The sequence below is a fragment of the Zootoca vivipara genome, chromosome 3 (assembly GCF_965207765.1).
Source record: "Zootoca vivipara chromosome 3, rZooViv2.hap1.1, whole genome shotgun sequence".
Classification (NCBI taxonomy): domain Eukaryota; kingdom Metazoa; phylum Chordata; class Lepidosauria; order Squamata; family Lacertidae; genus Zootoca; species Zootoca vivipara.
The window spans coordinates 5,895,766-5,912,169 of NC_142586.1; the positions used below are offsets into that span (position 1 = coordinate 5,895,766).

The 16,404-nt window shown below is 45.8% G+C and overlaps 1 long non-coding RNA gene and 1 pseudogene across 2 annotated transcripts; both read right to left on the bottom strand.

Moving 5' to 3' along the window:
- Window positions 1-631: 631 nt before the first annotated feature.
- Window positions 632-3,307, bottom strand: LOC132591856 (opsin-5-like; annotated as a pseudogene).
- Window positions 3,308-4,825: 1,518 nt separating this feature from the next.
- LOC148686144 (uncharacterized) lies at window positions 4,826-12,610 on the bottom strand. 2 transcript variants are annotated; one of them, XR_015948825.1, is made up of 3 exons: window positions 11,706-12,610; window positions 9,925-10,119; window positions 4,826-7,502 (listed from the first exon to the last, which is right to left on the bottom strand). It is a non-coding gene; the product is annotated as an uncharacterized LOC148686144 (long non-coding RNA). The 2 variants fall into 2 exon arrangements; XR_015948824.1 differs by having other exon boundaries at window positions 12,354-12,605.
- Between the last annotated feature and the right edge of the window lie 3,794 nt (window positions 12,611-16,404).

Here is a 16,404-nt window from a genome sequence, read left to right on the forward strand (position 1 = left end):
AAGCCGTGCCGTTCCGCGCTCCAAAGCGGAATTTTCTGGTTTTGCCTTATGCTTGCTTAGAAAGTGGGAAATCATCTGCAATATTATTACATATGTATGTAAAATTTATCAAAGAATCTTAAATGAAATGAGTAAATTTTAAAATTTTGCATCTAAGACTGCATTATATCTGAAATAAACTTTGTATCTTTTAAAATGCAAATTAAAATTGAAAATAAATCTTATTGACACTGAACAGAGAGATGGTGAAATTATGTCCTGCTCTTTCGTAATGCTTGTTCACATGCCACTTGCCCTTTCACTCCAGTCTCGTTCCCCTAGCTTTGTTTGCTTGTCAGATTGACAAAAATCCTTTTCCTACCCCTGGTAGGAAAAATCTACCCTTTTCTTTTCCTGCTCAATAGCCTCTGTAGAGTCTGAAGCTGGTGGCCTCATGGGCGATATGGGCAATTTCCAGTTCTGTGGCCTCACGAATCCTTTACTGAGATGACATGCACAAAACGGGTAGACTGGTAGAGCGGCCCTTTTATTAAAAGTCCATTTTTGTAAGGTTCTAGGAGTATTGAAGGGGGAGGTGTTAACAGCCCATTAAGCAAAGGTCTTTTCTTATACTTCAAGACGCCTGTGCCTCTTGAGACTCCATCATTGACACCTGAGCTCAACATCACATACAGTCCAACAAAAGCACAAAAACAAATGCCAAGTTCACTAACATTACAATCTCTTTTAACTGCATAACTACCCCCTCTGCCAGCTATGAATATAGCAAATTCTCATTTAGTCCATGTGCTCCAAATTCCATGAGATGCCTCATTTCTTGCTGGCAGGTCTTTTTTAATAAATAAAGAACAGAGACCTCGGAATTCATCATAGGGATCCTGAAAGCAGGTTATTATAAACCTCATAGGAATTCCTGCCCTTGCAGTGTTTCCCTGGGAGATTTCATGATCTGGACTTTGGAGCAACGTTTTCAAATAAGACTTCTGCAGGTGCAGCTGATGGATTTGGAACTTCTCCACTGCCTGTCTTTCTGAATGAAGAAACGTGTGCGTTATCCCTTCCTGGCCAAATCACTGACACATGGCTATGGTGGGATGCTTGGTGCTAAAGTAAACTTTCTGACTACAGCCACACTGGAGGCGCTTAATTTCATGCCAGAAAGGTTTGCTGAAAGTATAGTAAATGACAAGGGTTGTAGGCTGTTGAGGATTTAGCAAAAAGACATGGCAGCAAGGTAACGATGGGCGGTATTGATTCACTGGAGTGAAATATTGACCAGAAGCTGACTGCGGCATATGGTGTCCATGTGCTGAGGAATCCCACACTGTAAAAACCACTTAGAATTAGTTACTAGCTGGCTTTTTATATTTGCAAATCGGTGAGAGAGAAATGAAGGATTAGTGCCTTAACATTTAAGAGATATTTAAACAATTATCTCTTGCATTCATTTTAGGCTGTCCGTTCATTTTATCCCAAGACCCAAAAGCAGTAGCCTCTGCAGTACAACAGCCCTCTAGCAGTAAAAAAAATAACACAAGATCAGGATAAGAAATTTAGAAGAACATCCTTTGTGTTTATCAGATGCTTTACATCATAATGGAATGCCACCTGTTTCAAATTATAGCCCTATAGAAGAGAATACGACAGAGCTTTAGCATCTCATAGCTTTCATACCAATGAAAAACAGAGGAATAGCTCAATGTCTGAAACTCAAATGGATCACAAACTATAACTGAAGGCAACCACACACAAACAGCCCAGTCCATAGCATCCATTAGTGCTTTGGCATTTCCCCAAAACAGTGGTACCGGTACCTCAGGTTACAGACGCTTCAGAGTCCGCTAACCAAAAATAGTCCCTCGGGTTAAGAACTTTGCTTCAGGATGACAGAACTAATGTCTGAGTCAAAGGAGCACTGTGTTCCTTTTGCTCTTTAAAATAGTACAAAAATACTCTGCTCACAACAACACAGACCACCAAGTTTTGCTGCATTTGAAGTCCTGTTGAAGTTCTGCATCTCTTGAGAGGTTTTAGGAACCCACCAGACTATGCCCAAGTAACAGATGATGGTGGTAATTGCTGGAGAATGGTACACAGAATGAACATTCACAGAATAAAGGAAAGCACATTAGACGAGTTGTGGAACTGGCTTCAGGCTATGGTGCAGGAAGTGCCAAATGGTTCTGGGCTGTAATGCCCCCAGCCTAGCAGAGGCAACATGGCCCAGAGGGCTGCAAACAGCCAGATGAAGGCAATAGAAACATGGATGACTTTTCCGTTGATTGTATTACCTAGGAAAAGAAAAGAAAAGGTAGACTCTAGACACCAACACCTAGATAACCTAGAAATCTGCCAGGCAATTATCCCTGTAGCTCTGTTGTCCAGCTCTCCTGGGTTTCAGGATTCCCAGGTTCTATTTGGAGATGGCAAAGACCAAGCATGGCATCATCTGCATGATCTGTAAGCCATGACCCTTTGCTTGGGCTGTGGAGACATTATGTACAAGAATAATTCCTTGAGTTATGGCTATATAGAACACACTCGCCTCGTGTGATACCTTTGTGTGTATTGCCTGACAACATTCATAAGCCTCCTTAAAGTGTTCTCAGGAACATTTCTATTGGTTAATGTGGTTAACTCTCTTTGGCTAATAGCAGAGGTACACAGCCAGTGGAAACAAGAACAGTGTTTTTCACACCAGCAACACAGTTGGAACTCCTACATGGTATTATGTGTTTCAATTTACAGCCCAAAACATATTTATGGCCAGACTATATCCGTCCCTATTGTTTACTGCAGTAATGCTGAATATATCTGATCTATAAACTCACACAAAGGGTCTTTAAAATATTATGCCCTTGGCCTCAACATGAAGTGTAAGCTTTGAAACTCTTTCACCTTTGCCACCCTCCGGCGCTTTGTTACTCACTATTGGACTTTGAAGAGTGGGTTACAAGAAAGCGGATTACAGCCATCACAGACAAGGTCATCATGCTGGCGACACCAAACAGGAAACCCATCAGGGCATAATAAATGCAGGGGGACAGGAACAGGAATGGTTCCAGGCAGAAGCAATAGCCAGGGGATACGTGCTGATGGCCATTCCAAGATCGATTACGGCCAAATTAACCGTCAGGAGCTCAGGTGACCTGAGATGGAAGGAGCGCTTCACAGCTACTGCCAGGACAGCTGAATTCCACAGAACTGTCAGGATGCCTGAAAGGAGGAGGAGGAGGAGGAGGAGGAGGAGGAGGAGGAGGAGGAGGAGGAGGAGGAGGAAGAAGAAAGCAGTGTGGTTTACAGGCATTCATAATCAGTCAACAAACCAGTGTGGTTCATCACCTTGCAAGGTGCAAAAATTCATGACCCACAGCCACGGAATACTATATTACTCAAGGTTTAGAAGTTATAGTATTCTTCTATTTTAAAGAGAAGTAGGTATTTTATTCACAGGCCTTTCTCCACAATAGGTAATGTGTTACCCAAAGTAAAATGAAACAGCTTGTGAATTTATATCAGTGGATTTGTGACTGAAGGACAGGTAAGGGTCAGATCAAAAGTGGATTCTATTTCAGCCACAAATCAGTCACTTTCTAGCATCTAGTCTTGATACCTGTGGTATGTTATCTTCAACACTGTAGTTATTTCCTCAGGTCTCAACATTCCAGCTCTCTCCCTCCTCCACCCCAAACCTTGATAGCCATGGCTCAAGGTTTCATGGCCTCAGAGAAAACTATGAAGTAGCATCTGCACTCACCTGGTCAAATGCTTGATTTAGGCTGTAATCCACCACACAAATACCTGAAAGTAAGTCACAATGAAGTCAACTAGCCTTACATTTCAGTAGATGTCTATAGGATTGCACTGCCGGTTTGTTGTCAGCTCTGGACACAAAGTGGTCCTGAGCACCTTGAAAGAAGGATTAAAAGAAAAGGTGGTGTCGAGAGAAGTAGTTCCACTAGCACTAGAACTTCTGTTTGTGTACAGAACAACTGTTGCTGTTTCTCTCCTTGTGCCTTTTGCACAGATCTCTTCCGGAGGGTGAACAACAGAAAATACGACAGAACCCTTTCTCTACCATTGACATGTGAAGAGAACATCTTCTTATGGACCACCCCAGTCTCTGCCAAGTGGTGTGGGGTTCCAGGAGTCTTTGCCCTTTACCAGGGTTCATGTTTCCTTTGGGAAAATGAGGTGCATATGTAGGGACGTGGGTGGCGCTGTGGTCTAAACCACTGAGCCTAGGGCCTGCCGATCAGAAGGTCGGCGGTTCGAATCCCCGTGACGGGGTGAGCTCCCCTTGTTCGGTCCCAGCTCCTGCCAACCTAGCAGTTCGAAAGCACGTCAAAGTTCAAGTAGATAAGTACCGCTCCGGTGGGAAGGTAAATGGCATTTCTGTGCACTGCTCTGGTTTGCCAGAAGCAGCTTAGTCATGCTGGCCATATGACCTGGGAGTTGTCTGCGGACAAACGCTGGCTCCCTCGACAAGTACAGCGAGATTAGTGCCTCAACCCCAGAGTCGTCCGCGACTGGACTGAATGGTCAGGGGTCCCTTTACCTTTACCCTTTACAAACACCAACACGTGGCAAACGTTAATAAAGCTAGCTCTTCCCTTTCTTGAGAGCAGTGTCCTGTTCCTCATACCACAAACCCAAGCATGCTCACTAGGAACTAATTTCCACTGGGGTCAGAAAACCTTGCTCCAAAGTAGAGCTATTTAGGAGGCTCAGGCCCACAGGTGCACTTTTGTGAGCAGAAGGCCTCTTTCGGACTTAGTGAAAGATTCTTGCGTGAGAAAAGACAAAAAGGCAGTGTGTCTATATATATATATGTATTTATTTAAGGAATAAGTTGGTCTGTATAATTCTAAGCACCATATTATGGGTTTCCTGGTGGTCTCCCATCTGGGCACCTCAGGAGACCTGCCAAGTGTCCCTATTTTCCAGGGACAGCCCCTGTTTTACAGAAGCCATTGTGACACCTCCCTCTGCTGGCTCAATGGTCACCAGAGTGCAAAAAGGCCTGGCGAGCTCCTACGGTTGGATCATTTCGCGTTTGTTACAGGAAGAAGGTAGACATGTAAGTAGGATGTCTCTCAGCATCTGCATTCTGTGATGATAGTGAATTCCTCTTGAGCTCAGAGGCATTAGAGAGTACAAGCTGTGAGACCCATTTCTCTTTCTTTTCTAGACTTTCAAGGCTGAGAGGAGTTCTTCGCCTAGGAAGAAGAAACAAAGTTTTCCCCATCCCAGAGTCCTCCCCCTCGCCCACCACCTCCCCCTCCGCCTTACTCCGCCATACCCTGTTCCAGAAAATTTTGCCCATTAACCTTTAAATTAAAATCCTGTCTCAGTGCGTTTTTATTATTGGGGGGGGGGGCGCCAACGCCTTGATGCACAACTGAATTCTGTGATGATAGTGCGCTTAGATTCATGAATGCAGAAACCAGGCTTTCCAGGATCCGACGAGTTTTTCGTCTTCGACGAAATAAAGTTTCTCCCATGCCATAGTCCTCCCCCTCCCCTCCCCCACCCCCTCCGCCTTACCCCGCCATACCCTCTTCCACAAAACCCAAAAGCCAGTCCCTAAGGTTTCTTAGGAAAGGTCTCTGTCTGAGGCCTATTTTGAGGTTTAGATGAATAATCTTCTCGCATGTGGCTCTTTGTTTCCCTGTAGGCTCCAAATTCCTCCCCGGTGAAACAGAAGAGGAAAGATGAAGGTAATGATTATTTCCATATCTAAGAAAGTCTAACTGCCACCTTCTCTTCTTTTCCTTTCAGAAGAGCTCATCGTGGAAGATTTGGAAGAGGAAGGGTCAGCAACCTTTTTCATCCCTCAGACCATGTGGTCTCTGTCTGAGGCCTATTTTGAGGTTTAGATAAATAATCTTATCGCATGTGGCTCTTTGTTTCCCGGTAGGCTCCAAATACCTCCTCCCTTCCTCACGTGGAGAAAGATGGCGCAGGACAACATGAAGGTCATGTCTATTTCCAATCAATTAAGTTGTGGCCTAAATTTTGCCCATTAACCTTTAAACTAAAATCCTGTCTCAGTGCATTTTGCTTTTTCTTTTCTAGGTTTTCTAGGTTCAGGCGCGTATTTCGCTTCCGGCGTAATAAAGTTTCCCCCATGCCCCAGTCCTCCCCTCCCCCACCCCCTCCCCCACCCCCTCCGCCTTACCCCGCCATAGTACCGTCTTCCAAAAAACCCCAAAGGTAAGACCCTGCACCCAGTCCCTAAGGTTTCTTAGGAAAGGTCTCTGTCTGAGGCCTATTTTGAGGTTTAGATGAATAATCTTATGGCATGTGGCTCTTTGTTTCCCTGTAGGCTCCAAATTCCTCCCCCGTGACAGAGAAAAGCAAAGATGAAGGTCATGTCTATTTCCATGTATATGTTCAGTGTATATAAGAAAGTCTCTCTAACTGCCAGCCTTCTCTTCTTTTCCTTTCAGAAGAGCTCTACCTCTCAGCCCAAGACTTCCTGCTGTGGTCCAACAGCTTGAGAAGAAATAAGGGCTCCACCATTCATCACATTTTCCTTCTTCTTTTTCTAGGCTGTGTGTGTAAGAAAGTCTAACCCCACCTTCTCTTCTTTTCCTTTCAGAAGAGATCATCCTGGAAGATTTAGAAGAGGAAGGGTCAGCAACCTTTTTTATCCCTCAGACCATGTGGTCTCTGTCTGAGGCCTATTTTGAGGTGTAGATAAATAATCTTATCGCATGTGGCTCTTTGTTTCCCTGTAGAGCTGCCCCTCTGATGGAGAACAAAAGGAAGCATGAAGGTAATGTTTATTTCCATGTCTATGTTCAGAAGCTTCCCGCTGTGGTCCAACAGCTTGAGAAGAAAATAAGAGCTCCACCGCGGAATGAACCTCGCCATTTCCCCAGTCTCTTTCTTTGGGGCTCAACGGAGGACAATGGATCAACTGTCTGAGGCCTGTTTTGAGGTGCAGAAAAAAAACATATCCCATGTGGTTCTTTGTTTCCCTGTAGGCTTTGCAGACCTCCTGCCATCCCAATCTGGAAGAAGATGGCAGCAGGAAGAAAGAACAAGGAAAACATGAAGGTAATGTCTATTTCCAAGGATATGTTCAGGGTATATAAGAAACTTCCTAAAACAGTTGCAATTGCTAGCCTTCTCTTCGTTTCCATTGAGATGACCTGATAATAGAAGACTTGGAGGAAGATCAAGCGCAGGACAGCTTTTATACTGACATCCTGAACCACAGAACCTGAGCATGGAGTTTGCCATCGCTCTCTACCAATGCTGGGCAGACCTCCACCACGGAATGAACCTCGCCATTTCCCCAGTGATCGTGTCTCTTTCTTTGGGGCACAAGAGAGAACACTGGCCCAACTGCAGCATGCTCTGGGATACAGCACTCATGGCAAGGCAACCTTCTGAGAAACAGCATTTCAGTGAGCAGTGCAGGCTGTTGTGATCTGTTGATAGAAAGAAGTAATTCAGGCTGTTGTGAGCTTCACCTTACAGCTTGGACTGTCCTGGATGGGAAAGCATAAAAAAACAAAAGCAAGTCATAGAAGGGGACTTACTTCTGAGTTAACCCCCTTTCATGTTTTACATGTGCATGCTACACCTTTACATTCTTTCCCCCAAAGAATTCTAGGCCCTGTAGTTTACTCCTCAGATAGTTGCCAGACCCAGCAACACTTAAGGAATTGCATTGCCCAGAATTCTTTAAGGAAAGACTGTGCCTCAGGGGTTGGACTAGATGACCCCAAGACCCCTTCTAACTCTACAATTATATGATTCTGTCAATGCACATGGAACCATGTATTGGTGTGTGCTGAAAGTTAGCCACACTTTGGTTCTGTTGAAATCAGTTAGTCGCAGCTAGCTAAGTCCCATTAAATTATGAAAGTGTGGCTAATTTACAGCACAAGCCGACGCATGTCTACTCAGAAGTAAGCCCTGTTGACTTCAATGGGGGTTACTCCCAAATAAGTGGGTATAGGATTGTGGATTCATATCAACAAGGAGCAACTTTTGATTTAACTGTCTCACCTGCTATGGACTATTTAATGCAAAGAAAAGTGACTAACAGTATAAACCTAATGATGTCTACTCAGAACTAAGTCCTTGTGAATTCCATGGGGCTTACTCCCAAGTAAATGGACGGAGAAATAATTGCATGTAAGAATGGCAGGTAAAATGAAGAGAAGAATCAGAATAATTGCTACCGCTAATATTGTAGCAGCATCCAGCACAATCCTATATACAGTGGTACCTCTCATTACATGCGGGATCCATTCCGGAGCCCTGTCCGCAACCTGTATGGCCCGCAACCTGAAGCGCCAAATCTGCGCATGCACGTGGAGCGATCCAGTGCTTCTGCGCATGCACAAAGCACGATTTAGCGCTTCTGCACATGCACATGCCAAAACCCGGTATGTTCCAGGATCGGCACGTTCATAACCTGTGTCGAACGCAACCCGAGGTATGACTGTACTCAGAAGCAAGTCCTGCTGAATGCAGTGGCTCTTACTCCCAGGTAAGTGCAGTTAAGATTTCACCCTTAGTAAATCAGTTTTCCGCCAGTGGTCATTCATTCTATCCCAGCCTCTTATTGGGGTTTCCCCCTTCTTATGGTTATAAATTGGCCATCATGAATATGGATTGAATGAATCTACAAAAATGCATGAATATGCAATCTGGTGTGGCCCGCGGGACCCAATTTGGCGAAATTACTCCAGTTGCCTTAAGGCCAGCCCTGATGAGACTGTGCAGGGGTTGGGCTGACAAGCCCTGCCCCTTCTAGGTCCCTGGTGTCACTATTCAGAGTATAGACTCAAGGACGTCTTATGCAAATAAAGGGGGGGAAGGGGGGCACTTATTGGAAATCATTTTTGTCACCTCTCAACACCTCTCCTCCCTCAAAACCCCTGGACAATAAGCCTTTGCACTGTTAATGGAGAAAGCTCGCAAATTGTATCCCTTCTGGTTTCTATTGGCAAAACTTGTTGCATTGTTGCAAGAAAGTGTCAAAATTGTATCCCCTTGTACTTGACCTGCTGATGGACAAAAGGGTAAAGGTAAAGGGGCCCCTGACCATCAGGTCCAGTCGTGTCTGACTCTGGGGTTGCAGCGCTCATCTCGCTCTATAGGCCGAGGGAGCCGGCGTTTGTCCACAGACAGCTTCCGGGTCATGTGGTCAGCATGACAAAGCTGCTTCTGGCGAACCAGAGCAGCACACGGAAATGCCGTTTACCTTCCTGCCGGAGCGGTCCCTATTTATCTACTTGCACTTCTGATGTGCTTTTGAACTGCTAGGTGGGCAGGAGCTGGGACCGAACAACAGGAGCTCACCCCGTTGCAGGGATTTGAACCGCCGACCTTCTGATCAGCAAGCCCTTGACTCTGTGGTTTAACCCACAGCGCCACCTGGGTCCCAGGACTGATGGACTACTAACCTTTTACTAACCTGACATTTTGCTTCAAAAGGAAAGGTGGACTTGGACATCGCCTTCCTCCGTAATCCTTTAAGCGAGAGGTCATGTACTCAACTTGGATACCACCCTCTCCATAATCCTTGGGATATACAGTCAAGTACAGAACATGCCTCCCTTGAGGGGAACAATGAACATCCATTGATGGGTTTCCCACAGCCCATCCTCGGGAAGGCCAGAAGGCAAAAATATGAATAGTTCTTTAGGTGGTGGGTACTTAAGGTGTTAGGAACTTGATCTGATAACTGGGGCAAGTTTATGAACTTGGGTAACCTCATGACTCCCCTCCCTCCTTGTGACATGATGATGATGATGTATCAGCGATGTATCAATTATGGTTCTGGAAATATATTCAGGGTAGGGAGGGATGGTCTTCAAAGAGCTTGTAACCCATGTTCGGGGTTCTTACTCTGTGTGGGGACCTCTTGCACAACAATAAAGATTGTGGTTTACTGACCACTGTTTTGCTCCTGTATTTGGCTAGAACTTCCATCTTCTGCTAACCGCAGAGACCTGCAGGGACTTTTGCCCTGACAAGCTAGGCTGTTGAGTATCTGCACACCTCAGAATTTTCCATCTCAGAATCCGGAGCCAGCAGGCCCAGAGTCAACAACCAGCTGCACAGCCTTCCCCAGCTCAAGGGTCAGGTAACCTTCAAAAATAAAAGAAGGAAAGCTGACATTACTAAATGCCTACTAAGTGCAGGAACTATTAGAAGCAATAAACCAAGCAAAGACAGGTAAATCTCCAGGGCCAGATGGAATTTCAGCAAAGTATTATAAAAAAACTAAATGAACAGCTTGTGATTCCTTTAAAGGTTATGATGAATGAGATTGTAAAAACAGGGGAAGTCCCAGAAACATGGAAAGAAGCCTATATAACATTAATACCAAAACAAGATTCAGATATAACTTTAGTTAAAAATTATAGGCCCAATGATTACAAACTGTTTGCATATATTCTAGCCAACCAGGGCCGGTGCTAGGGTTTTTTGCGCTCTAGGCAGATCACTTTCTGGTGCCCCCCAGGGGGTGAGAGGGAAAGAGAGAGTGTGTGTGTAAGGGTTGGAGGGAGGAGGGGGTGAGAGGGAAAGAGAGAGAGAGAGAGAGGGAAGGAGGGAAGAGAGAGAGAAGGAAGGAAGGAAGGGGTGGGAGAGAGAGAGAGAGAGAGAAAGAAAGGAGAGAGAAAAGGGGGGGGGGAGGAAGCCTGCTCTTGCGAGAGGCAGCGGTGGAAAGAGTGCCCCGAAAGGAGCGCTTTCGGGGCGCTGATCCTGTCGCCACCTCTGGCAGGGGCAGCAGAGTTTCCCTTCTCCCCGGCTCACTGTGGGGCGGGGGGTAGGTTTAAGCTAAAATCTCTTATTCCTATATTAGATGCACTTGAGACCAATTTAAAAAGAAACACTGTGTAAAATGATGTTGCACAATTGTTTGCCATTCTTGCTAATTTGACAGCATCTAAAGAAGAAATTAAGCAAGGTGTTGAACAGTTGATGAAAGTGTACCCAGAATATATTGACCTGAAACTTATTGATGAACTTTTGTACTTTCACCTGCATGTGAGACGAAGCCATAGGTTTTACAGCAGAGCATTCTCTGTCTCATGCAGAACTTTATCAAATTATATACAAGGAAAAAATTCAGATGGCCTTTCCAAAGGTGGAAGCAACCTTGCAGCTATTTCTTAGCCTTATGGTCACTAACTGCTCAGGAGAGAGGAGTTTTTCAAGACTCAAAAAAAAAAAATGAATTAAGGGCCACAATGTCTCAAGAGAGGTTGTCCGCACTGAGCATTCTGTACACTGAAAGTGACAAACTTAGACAAACAAATTTTGATGACGTTTTGGATGGTTTTGCTATGAGGAAGGCTAGGGGAGAAACATTTTAGCCTTACTGTATTTGATGGTGGTAGTTTACTTCTTAATATGTATTTTAAAACTGACTTTTTAATGACAACATAAAGTAGATTCTAAAAGTGCCACACTGTCAGGTAATCATGTTCATATTATTTACACTTCCCACGCAATATAATTTGTAAACTCAAGGTGCTTTTTAAAAGAATAACATTACAACTTCATTGTCCTAAAAATTAATGCTTATTCCACAAAAAGTTTACAAAGTTCAGTTATTGCAAAAGTTTTTCAGGGTTAATTTTATGCATTTTTAAAAATCACCTTGGTATTTAACAATAACATCTTATGTCCTTTAGAGAAGAAATTGAGAATTGCAGAATTTTAAATACCCATCATCATCCTTGTCTTCACTCACTTCACTCGTCCATGGTGTGTGTGTGGGGGGGGGGGAATGCTGATCGCAGAAGTCCTGGCCAAGGGAACCCTCCCTCTCCCGGCGGAGGAGGCACCCCTGGAAGAAGGGGAAATGGTGCACCCTGCCCACTCTTCCAAGGCAGCCCCACGTGGAATGCATTGCAGTAGTCCAATTTTGAGGTCCCTGTGGTATGCATCTCTGTGGCTAAAAGTTTGTTCAGCTGGTGTAGTGGGCAAAAAAACTACTGGCCGCTGCTACCTTTGGTTCATCATCCTGTAATAGCCAAACTCACAAGCACCATCAAGGTGCAAATCTTCTCTTTCAAGGATGGGTGCGCGAAACCCCATCCAGAACAGGCTCAGCAGATGGCTTCCCACCAACCAATCTGAATTAACTTTCAGTTTGTTAGGCCTCATCCAGTCTATCACCAACTTCAGACACCTGGACCTCACTACCTAAGGAGAGGCTGCTGCCTCAAGAGACGGAGCCTGGCGCTGCCGCCCCTGCTGCGCCCCTTCCGCCCTGCGCCTCCTCCGCCCCCCTGCGGCCATGCCAGCCTGCTCGGGAGGGTGGCGCCCTCGACCCCCTCTCGCCCGGCCAGCGCCCCGTCCTTCCGGCTCACCATTCCCCGAGGCAGCCGCCCTCCTGGGGCACCAGGGCACGGCGGGGTCCGGAGAGCCAGGCTCCACCTGGGGCGAGCAGGAGCGGGGAGGGCGGCGCCCAAGGGAGACGAGGCTAACGGCTTTCCAACGCCACCAACCGGCTCCCGAGCGCGGTTTCCCGCAGGCGTTGGGCAGGAACGTCCGCGCCTTGCCCTGTTTTGTTTGAAAGGCTCTTCCAGGTTGCTTTTCGCTGTGCTTGGAGGCAGCCGCGCCTCCTTGCCCTCGCCCCACCCCCTGGAAAAAAAAAAGCTTCAGAGGAAGCTGAACGGCAGCTTTTATTATCCTTTATTCAGTTTGAGTTGGAAGGGACCCCCCAGGGTCCTCTAGTCCAACCCCTTGCAATGCAGGGATCCCTGGGTGGGCTCGAACCACCAGCCTTCTGGTTAACAGACGCACTGAACCATTGCACCACAGAGATTTAAAGGTGTATTCTGCCCTTCGTCGGAAGATCTCTAGACGGTTCGCAGCATAAAATGGGGAGAGCATCCCTGGTATAATTCCTCTTTCCATTGAAATACCTCGCAATAAGTGGAGGGGCAACACGTGGAGATGCAGCAATAAATCACAGAATTGTCGAATTGGAAGTGTGCCCATGCAAAGTGTTTTACATGAGCATCTAGAAAGCACAACACATGCATGCAACAAATGCGTAGGCAGAATCAGGGAACTGTCGAATTGGAAGGGACCCCGGGCAGGGGCGTACCCAGGATCAAAACTAGGGGGGGGCAAGCCATGGTCATTCAGGGGCGGGGCCAAGACACGGGAGGGGAGGGGCCACGAAGTGGGAATGTGGGCGGGGCTACGGAGCCCAGGTGAAACTGACCTTTTTTTAGGGAGCTGACACCACGCTTACACATTATCTCTGCTTGGGAAAATAAAACAGGAAACATAAACAAACCTCAGTCAGTAAAGCATGAGACTCTTAATGTTGTGGTTTCAAGCCCCATGTTGGGCAAAATATTCCTGCATTGCAGGGGGTTGGACTAGATGATCCTGGTGGTTCCCATCCAACTATGTGAATGATTCTGTTGTATCTGAAGGGCTGTTCACAGGAAAGATAGAGCAAACTTGTTTTGGGAGAGATGCTTGTGCTGTGATTCCTGCACTGGAGGGGGTTGGTCTAGAGGACCCTCAGGGGTCCCTTCCAACCATCTAGTTCTGTGATCCTATGATTAAAATACTCCAATAAATATAAAAACAGGCTTCTCTGTGGCAGTCACTGGAAAGGGCTCCAGGGGCGGCCATCCCACAGAAAGTTTGGTATGTGCCCTGCCAAACCACCCTCTAGCCCAATCCCCATTCACCAGGTGAGACCTGGTGAGCTGAAGGAGTGCTCTGCAGTGGCAATGGGGCTGCCCAGGAGAGCTTGGCTGGGGATCTATCTATACCTATCTATAGGGCTGATTCATTTTATCTTAGGTAGGATTTAAAGATTAATAAACTGCCAGTGATCAAATCAAACCCAGCTCCTAATTTTAACCCCTCACCCCTCCTGGGAAGAAGAGAAATAAGGGGGGCAGGTGGAGAAGGTCATATGCAGATCTTCAGACATATTTTCTCTCCAGCAAAGACTTGATAGGTGGGGTGCCTTCTGTTCTTACAAAACTTGATTCCCCCCCCCCCACTTTAAAACGTACAAAAAGTTAAAATGCTGAAATAGATTGAATTTCACATCCACTTAATTGGATATTCCCTGGTTCTAGTATTATGAGAAGGATAAAAATCTCTCATTCCCACCCCCAATTACTTGCCTTTTTTAAAAAAGTTATAATGCCCCAGGTTTTGTAACATTTCCTCATAGGGGAATTGCTCCAACCCCTGGATCATATTGGTCACTCCCCCGCCCCGCCAATAATGTGCTTTGCTGCCATAGCAATAAGTATGCTCTCATAGACCCAACCTTCAGCAACATAGCCTTTCAGTTTTGTTCCGTGTACATGCTGTCAATTACTACCTGATAAACTGCAAATATGGTACTCACAGGTACATGATCCACTGAGTCAACCATTCATCCTATTATTTAATGTAAACTGCTTAGCTGCTTGTTTATAGTTGCTTTATACTAAGTCAATTGGTCAATCTTGTTTAGTATTGTCTACACTGACTGGCAGCAGCTTTCCAGAGTTTCTGACTCTACCTGGACATGCCTGCAACTGAACCGTCCTAGGGCAATGCAAGGCAGTTGATCTATACTGAGCTACAGCCCAGAAAGCATAAACCAGGAACCAGAGGAGCACTTAAGAAAGGACAATAACAGTTTGCTATAATTTGGCAAGCTTTGGATACCTAAACCAGCTCAAGAGAGGGGCTTGCATTTCTTTGAGGTGAAGAACTGAAATACACAGGTTCTTCCTTTGAAACAAAAGAATGTCAGGGATTTGCAAGATGCAAATTAAATCCCTGCCCCCAGGCAAATCTACTTGGGGTGTGAATTGGATTTGAGCTCACAGCTCCTTCTTTATGTGGCTGTTGAGCTCAAACGAACAACGATGGGCTGGGCACAGGAGGAGCTGCTGCAAAAAAGATATTTTAAAAAGCAAAACTTTTGAGGCCATTTATCATACAGTAATAATTTTCACAAATTGCCAGACCAAAGTGAACTAAAAAGGAGGAAGAAGAAGAAGGAAGGAAGAGCTTGCAGGAAAACCTCCTTCAGTTTGACAGCGAGTCAGGGAGGGAGAGGAACAGCTTTGCTGAGGCTGCTGCTCACAACTCCAGCCGCTGCCTTGCCGGGTGGGGAGGGAGAGGGGAAGCCACTTTTCTGGGAGGGAAGGAGCCCCGCTGGGGCTGCGAGATAGGGAAGGAGCCAAAGGGAGAACAGCAGCTTTGCGGAGGCTGCTTCTCCCGACTCGAGCCGCTGCCTTGCCCGACAGTCAGGCGGGGAGGGAGGGGCAGGAGCCGCTTTTCAGGGAGCTGGTCGGCAAGCTGCCGTGTCGGGTGTTTATTTTATTTTAATTTTATTGCTTCTAGAGAGGGGCAGGAGCCCTAACCTGCCGGATGCTGGGTACGCCCCTGACCCCGGGGTCATCTAGTCCAACCCCCTGCAGTGAAGGAACCTTGTGGCCAACGTCTAATTTTATACCTGGTTTTAAGAGCATAGGGGGTGTGGGGTGTGTGACAGGTTCTGCTTGGGGAGCCCCAAAATGGTGAAAGCATAAACTCTCCATTGGTATTTTGTTGTGCCTTTCAAGGCTGTTCAAACAGAAAGAAAATGAACAGCTTCAACCCTCCATGGAGAAGACTCAGGCTGTGGTTACAAACATTTGAAGTACATTTCTCCTGCTTAAAGAATGCTGGGCGCTGCTGCTGGGAATTGTAGTTCTGTGAGGGGTAAACTACAATACCCAGAATTCTTTAAGGCAAAGGATGTGCTTCCAATGTGCTTTAAAAATACAATGTTTATGTACCCTGCACAATGGGCTTGAATTTCTGCCTGTTTTAAATACCTTTAAACAAAGCTATTCACACAGTTCCCTTTTCACACATCCCCCTGTCTTTTTAAAATGATACCTAATTATAATCTCTCCTCCTCCTATCCTGAAAAAAATCATTAAAACCATTGGGCGGCAGGGAGGGAAACATATAAAATCATTTTTTTAAAAAAAAAAGAAAAGAAAAATTGCCACAATTCTATTCAAGCAACCAGAGCGGAAGGAAGCTGAATTGAGTGCAGACTCCCACCCCCGCCTCCTTAAATAAATGAGCACATAATTAAGGCCCTAGAGACTTAACACACCTGCTTAAATTTGTCAAAGTCAAAAGTGGCTAAATAAATTGTCGAAACTTGGCTCCTCTCTATCATCGGAAGTTGGTTGAAAGGACACCCTGTTGTGTTGTTTATTAAGAGATGGATACGAAATACTAAAGAGTATTATCTTCCTAAGTGATGCAGCCTTGGCAGCTCTGAGCGAGGTAAACCTTTCCAGATCCTTTATTTCTCTGGCAGATACTTTGGGTAGAAACTCCCTTATGCAAACTAGCATAAAATCAGGGCAGTCTCGAGCAGGTCGG